This window comes from Salmo trutta, chromosome 1 (assembly GCF_901001165.1).
Source record: "Salmo trutta chromosome 1, fSalTru1.1, whole genome shotgun sequence".
Lineage (NCBI taxonomy): Eukaryota > Metazoa > Chordata > Actinopteri > Salmoniformes > Salmonidae > Salmo > Salmo trutta.
In genome coordinates, this window is record NC_042957.1 from 5,840,426 (window position 1) to 5,847,982 (window position 7,557).

General features: G+C 45.3%; 1 long non-coding RNA gene across 1 annotated transcript; it reads right to left on the bottom strand.

Moving 5' to 3' along the window:
* Positions 1 to 6,699: 6,699 nt before the first annotated feature.
* On the bottom strand, positions 6,700 to 7,282 carry LOC115154250 (uncharacterized). The gene is made up of 3 exons (XR_003867854.1): positions 7,170 to 7,282; positions 7,024 to 7,079; positions 6,700 to 6,933 (listed from the first exon to the last, which is right to left on the bottom strand). It is a non-coding gene; the product is annotated as an uncharacterized LOC115154250 (long non-coding RNA).
* Between the last annotated feature and the right edge of the window lie 275 nt (positions 7,283 to 7,557).

The window sequence follows — 7,557 nt, forward strand, 5'->3', positions numbered from 1 at the left end:
CTTGAAACCTGACTGATTTGGATCAAGAAGGTCATTCTGAGAGAGATAGCAAGAGAGCTGGCCAAGGACGGCACGCTCAAGAGTTTTGGAGAGAAAAGAAAGAAGGGATACTGGTCTGTAGTTGTTGACATCGGAAGGATCATGTGTAGGTTTTTTGAGAAGAGGTGCAACTCTTGCTCTCTTGAAGATGGAAGGGACGTAGCCAGCGGTCAAGGATGAGTTGATGAGCGAGGTGAGGTAGGGGAGAAGGTCTCCGGAAATCGTCTGGAGAAGAGAGGAGGGGATAGGGTCAAGCGGGCAGGTTGTTGGGCGGCCGGCCATCACAAGTCGCAAGATTTCATCTGGAGAGAGAGGGGAGAAAGAGGTCAAAGCATAGGGTAGGGCAACGTGAGCAGGACCAGCGGTGTCGTTTGACTTAAGAAACGAGGATCGAATGTCGTCAACCTTCTTTTCAAAATGGTTGACGAAGTCATCTGCAGAGAGGGAGGAGGGGGGGAGAAGGATTCAGGAGGGAGGCTAGTTTTCCTCCATTTCCGCTCGGCTGCCCGGAGCCCTGTTCTGTGAGCTCGCAATGAGTCGTCAAGCTGAGGAGCAGGAGGGGAGGACCGAGCCGGCCGGGAGGATAGGGGACATAGAGAGTCAAAGGATGCAGAAAGGGAGGAGAGGAGGGTTGAGGATGCAGAATCAGGAGATTGGTTGGAGAAGGATTGAGCAGAGGGAAGAGATGATAGGATGGAAGAGGAGAGAGTAGCCGGAGAGAGAGCGCGAAGGTTGCGACGGCGCAATACCATCTGAGTAGGGGCAGAGTGAGTAGTGTTGGAGGAGAGCGAGAGGGAAAAGCATACAAGGTAGTGGTCGGAGACTTGGAGGGGAGTTGCAGTGAGATTAGTAGAAGAACAGCATCTAGTAAAGATGAGGTCAAGCGTATTGCCTGCCTTGTGAGTAGGGGGGGACGGTGAGAGGGTGAGGTCAAAAGAGGAGAGGAGTGGAAAGAAGCAGGCAGAGAGAAATGAGTCAAAGGTAGACGTAGAATGGAATTCAAATGAGGAGATAGACAGATGGGTCAGGGGAGAAAGAGAGAATGTCCACTTGGGAGAGATGAGGATTCCAGTGCCACCACCCCGCTGGCCAGATGCTCTCGGGGTATGCGAGAACACGTGGGCAGACTAGGAGAGAGCAGTAGGAGTAGCAGTGTTTTCTGTGGTAATCCATGTTTCCGTCAGCGCCAAGAAGTCGAGGGACTGGAGGGTAGCATAGGCTGAGATGATCTCTGCCTTGTTGGCCGCAGACCGGCAGTTCCAGAGGCTGCCGGAGACCTGGAACTCCACGTGGGTCGTGCGCGCTGGGACCACCAGGTTAGAGTGGCGTGGGTACGCGGTGTGAAGCGTTTGTGTGGCCTGTGCAGAAAGGAGAGAACGGGGATAGGCAGACACATGGTTGCCAGGCTACAGGAGAGGCTACGCTAATGCAAAGGAGATTGGAATGAGCACTCAATGACACTCAAATATAACTTTCCAACTTCCACTTTAGAAATTATAATTGATGTAAACTACAGTGGTTCAATGTTACCAGGAATAGGCTCAAACTTAGTTTATTCAGCTAGATAACTTGGTACAATATTCTTCCAGCTTCTTCCAGTGCACCGTGTCCTATGACGCCATTGCTAACTAGCATGCTAGCATCCAATAACACACGGTTAGCACCAATACTTGGTTACAACAAACTACCAATGGATCATTCGTGTCCGTGTCTGGTACCTTTCATAACGCAGAAGTGATTACGTTGGCTAGCTAACACAATGTCAGTCCTGCTAGCTACACAAGTGGACTACACATCTCGAATGTTCAGAAAGTTAAGCTTATGTTGCAAAAATCTTGTTGACTAAAATGATACAGTACTGCTCGCTGGTAGAGTTGGCTAGCTAGCAGTGGCTGCGTTGCTGACTTTGTTTGAAAATGTAGCTGGCTAGCTAACCTCGATAGCTAATCTGTATGACACCTTTATCTATGATACAAAGACAACTATGTAGCTAGCTAACATTACACTAATCAAATCGTTTCGTTGTCATGTATTTATTTTCTACTGTACTGCTAGTTGGTAAAGCTGGCTAGCTAGCAGTGGCTGTGGTGTTGGATTTGTTTGTAAAATGGCGTCGCTGCGAACGAGTACAGCTGGCTAGCTAACCTTGTTAGTTTCTCAAAGCTACACCTCTATCTTTGATGCAAAGACAGCAAAGACAACTATGTAGCTAGCTAACATTATCAGCCAACGTTACACTAATCAAATCGTTCCGTTGTAATGTTTGAGTGTCAGTTGGAAGCAGACGTTACAACCACACTACCTACCGAGAGAGTTTATCTGTATTCTTTGTAGCTGTTTACATACAGTTGAAATCGGAAGTTTACATACACTTAGGTTGGAGTCATTAAAACTTGTTTTTCAACGACTACTCAAATTTCTTGTTAAGAAACTATAGTTTTGGCAAATCGGTTAGGATATCTACTTTGTGCATGACACAAGTCATTTTTCCAACAATTGATTACAGACAGATTATTTCACTTATAATTGTCACAGTTGTCGTAGGAAGGAGCGGACCAAAGTGCAGCGTGTATGTCGTTCCACATTTTATTTTCACTGTGAAACTTTGCAATACATACACAACAAACTGAACGATCAAAAACAACAAACCGTGATGCAGTGTAGAAACATACACTAACTCAGAAACAATCTCCCACAAACCCAGGTGGAAAAAAACCCTACTTAAGTATGATCTCCAATTAGAGACAACGAGGACCAGTTGCCTCTAATTGGAGATCATCCCAAACAAAACCCAATATAGAAATACAAAACTAGAACCTGACAACATAGAAAAACTAAACTAGAAAACCCCCCTGTCATGCCCTGACCTACTCTACCATAGAAAATAACAGCTTTCTAAGGTCAGGACGTGACAATAATTCACTGTATCACAATTCCAGTGGGTCAGAAGTTTACATACACTAAGTTGACTGTGCCTTTAATAAACAGCTTGGAAAATTCCAGAAAATGATGTCATGGCTTTAGAAGCTTCTTATAGGCCAATTTGAGTCAATTGGAGGTGTACCTGTGGATGTATTTCAAGGCCTACCTTCAAACTCAGTGCCTCTTTGCTTGACATCATGGGAAAATCTAAAGAAATCAGCCAAGACCTCGGAAAAAAATGTGTAAACCTCTGCAAGTCTGGTTCATCCTTGGGAGCAATTTCCAAACGCCTGAAGGTACCACGTTCATCTGTACAAACAATAGTGTGCAAGTATAAACACCATGGGACCACACAGCCATCATACCGCTCAGAAAGGAGGCGCGTTCTATCTCCTGGAGATTAACGCACTTTGGTGCAAAAAGTGCAAATCAATCCCAGAACAACAGCAAAGACCTTGTGAAGATGCTGGAGGAAACCCGTACAAAAGTATCTATATAGTGCTCAGCATATGTGAGAACTCCTGCAAGACTGTTTGAAAAGCATTATAGGTTAAGCTGTTTGAGAGAATGCCAAGAATGTGCAAAGCTGTCATCAAGGCAAAGGGTGGCTACTTTGAAGAATCTAAAATATATTTTGATTTGTTTAACACTTTTTTGGTTACTGCATGATTCCATATGTGTTATTTCATGGTTTTGATGTCTTCACTATTATTCTCCAATGTAGAAAAGAGTAAAAATAAAGAAAAACCCTTGAATGAGTAGGTGTGTACAAACTTTTGACTGTTACTGTATACTGAAAAAAATAAATGCAACATGCAACAATTTCCATAAATTTACTGTTACTGTTCAAATAAAGAAATCAGTCAATTGAAATAAAAAAAATGAGGTTGTTATCTATGGATTTCACATGACTGGGTTGAGGCGCAGCCATGGGTGTGCCTGAGAGGGCATAGACCCACCCACTTGAGAGCCAGGCCCACACACTGGGGAGCCATGCCCAGCCAATCAGAATTAGTTTCCCCCCACAAAAGGGCAGACAGAAAGACTCTTTAATTTCATCAGCTGTCCGGATGTCTGGTCTCAGACGATCCCACAGGTGAAGAAGCCAGATGTGGACGTCCTGGGTTGGCGTGGTTACACACGGTCTGCTGTTTTGAGGCCGGTTGGACGTACTGCCAAATTCTCTAAATTGACGTTGGAGGCGGCTTATCATAATAAACGTTACATCAAATCCTCTGGAATATTTTATTTCAACTCATTAAACGTCGGACAAACACTTAACATGTTGCATTTATATTTTTGTTCATAATAGTTTACTCATGTTTCCCTATGACAGTGTAGTAGTGCCACAACCTGTCCAGTAGATGGCCAGGTGAAGGCCTGTTCAAAGCACTCAAACTGGATTCTGTGATATCTGGATCCGATTTTCTGAAAAAACTGTTTAAAAACTCAGTTTGACCTGATCCTGGATAACAAACGATCACAGAATGCAGATCATTCAGATCCCCCCCCCCCACCCAAAAAAAACATCCCCAGGGAACATCTACCTCTGTTTTTGAGATTGACGCCTTGATACCAAAAAAGCAGTATTGAGTCACCAGGCTTAAGAACACATTCTTATTTACAATTGGTTCTAGATAAAAGTGCAATGTGTGAGTTTAATTAAGCACACCTTTTAAAGTGTCTGCCAGCGGGCATCTGCAAGTGCAACGTCATTGTGGTCACATAGATATGGATTGTGCAGAAGACCACATTGAGAGTTCTGTGTCTGAATATTCCAGCTTGTCTTTCAGACAATCCTTATGTTAACGAGTTCACTTACTCTGCCCAAAGTTGATTAATGTACATACGATTGCATCCATGTTCCCTGGGAGAGGATACAGTTACAGGCAATGGGACTATCAGGTGAACTGCATTCATATTCTTTAGGCACCTATGGTAACTTGTTAGGGCTAGGGTCCTTTTTTCCGAATTTGCACCTGACTGACGTGCCCAAGTAAACTGCCTGGCACTCAGGCCCAGAAGCCAGGACATGCATATAATTGGTATTATTGGATAGAAAACACTGACGTTTGTCAAAATGTATGAGACTAACACAATTGATATGGTAGCTGAAAATCCAAAGAAAAAATAACCAGAAATTTCTTTGAGATCTTATGATCTTTCAATGGAAAGCTATGGGTCCTATGCAATTTCAGCTCCCAGATTGCAATTCCTATGGCTTCCACTAGTCATGTCTTTGTTCAAGGTTTCAGGCTTGTTTCATCCAAAATAAGGAATTCAGTCTGTAGGCACACAATGGAGGGCACGCACTTGCTAATTTTTACCTTTCTATCGAACATACTGTCATTATAAAATAGTTTTACATTTTAGGGTACCTGAGGATTAAATAGAAGTGTTGAACTCATTTTAAAAGTTAAGCCGTAGCTTCTTGGATTTTTTTGTCTGCATGTTGATTACTGAAATCGATGGCACCAACAAGACTTAAAACAACCATGCTTGAAGCAATATATAGGGTTCTATTCTCAAACAATAGCATGCTTTTGCTGTAAAGCCTATTGTAAACCAGACAACGCAGTTAGATTAAGAATTAAAGCTTTTAAATATAATGTTCATAAATGTTCAATATTAGATTTGCACACCCTCCTGTCACCGGATGTTGTCGACAGGTGTCACGCTAACGGGACTCCTAGTATGGTAACCAATGTAACAGGCAGCTTAATGTAAGTGGAACACCCTACACAAACACAGTTAAGAATTAACATGAGGGAGCTCTGACAATTTACAGAACTTTAGCATTTAAACTACCAGAAAAGGCAGACAAATCTGTTTGCACAAGTGTTTTGAACCACATTCCCTTTTACTCCAGACCAAGTCTGTCCCCGATCAGCAAGCACATGGTGGGCAGAAGAGACCCCTCTATTTTAAAGACAAGGCATTTTGAGAATCAAGTTGTTTATTGATCAAATCATGCAAGAGTAGCAGGAACACAAAGCCAAATCAAAAGCATGACCGTAGAACAAAAGTGTCAGCAATGTCACCAATTCAGATGTCAATTTTAGTTGTATGGTTAAAAACTTAAACCAATGTATCATCCACCCCTGTAAACATTTTGCATGACGATGCGCAAGTGGAAGATCCTCATTTCAAAGTGCATTAGGGTGCACATTTCCTCACCTCAGTTACCTTTGCCCTTTTCTTCAAATGGAGGCACAGTAACAGGGGAAAGACGATTAAGGAGTTGGGCAAACCAAATTATGATCTCCCTATCTAGCTTGTTGAGGGGTCGGGCCGTCTGTTCAAGGCTTGTCGCTTCTGCCGAGGCGCGGGGGCCGGTCGCTTCTGCCGAGGCGCGGGGGCCGGTCGCTTCTGCCGAGGCGCGGGGGCCGGTCGCTTCTGCCGAGGCGCGGGGGCCGGTCGCTTCTGCCGAGGCGCGGGGGCCGGTCGCTTCTGCCGAGGCGCGGGGGCCGGTCGCTTCTGCCGAGGCGCGGGGGCCGGTCGCTTCTGCCGAGGCGCGGGGGCCGGTCGCTTCTGCCGAGGCGCGGGGGCCGGTCGCTTCTGCCGAGGCGCGGGGGCCGGTCGCTTCTGCTGAGGCATTTGGACACAACGTCACACTTGCTGGGGTATTTTTGCCAGTAGCTTCAGCTGAGGCGCGGGGGCCGGCCGCTCCAGCTGAGGCGCGGGGGCCGGCCGCTCCAGCTGAGGCGCGGGGGCCGGCCGCTCCAGCTGAGGCGCGGGGGCCGGCCGCTCCAGCTGAGGCGCGGGGGCCGGCCGCTCCAGCTGAGGCGCGGGGGCCGGCCGCTTCTGCTGAGGCATTTGGACACAATGTTACACTTCCTGGGGTATTGCGGCCATTAGCTTCTGCTGCCGAAGGATTGTGGCCAGTCGCTTTAGCATTTGGACCAAAAACCACACTTGCTTGGGATCCAGTTGATTCTGGTTCAGTGTAGGCAGGATGCCCATAAGCATCATCTAGGAAACAAAGAAAAACCATGTAAAATGCTAGCCTTAAACTATTGGAACTAGACTGATTTGAGCTGAATTAGTGGAAACCAAACACACCTTGAAGGGTAAAACACATTTTCCCTCCAATTAGCAGGAAACAAATCCAAGAAACACTACAAAACATATAGACAGTTAAACACAAATAACCAGTGAGAACTTTAAGACAAGGTAAACCAATCAGATTAATATAATGAAACACTAACCTCAAAGAGAGTCCAAAAGTCACAGCCATTTCATTGATCAAAACCACAACAATATGCAGCACTAATAGAAGACAGACACCCTACCACAGTATCCCTGTTGCTATATCTTACAGCTGTTTTTGGTTGATCCTTATAAAGGAATTCCTGACCCTTCTAACCTGGCTGGATAATTATGTACAGCTGTCAGCCAGTGAACTTCATTGCAATTGGTTCAATTTCCCAATTGCGATTAGATGCTCTTGATTTCATTCAGCTGGTGTGCTGGAGGGTGGAGTTTGCACATCATGGACCAATCCAATGGTTTTAAAGAGTGACCTCACCCATTCCCACCCATTCTGGATTGAGACAATTGTTTTTCAACAGAAGCCATCCGTTGACATATGGTGAA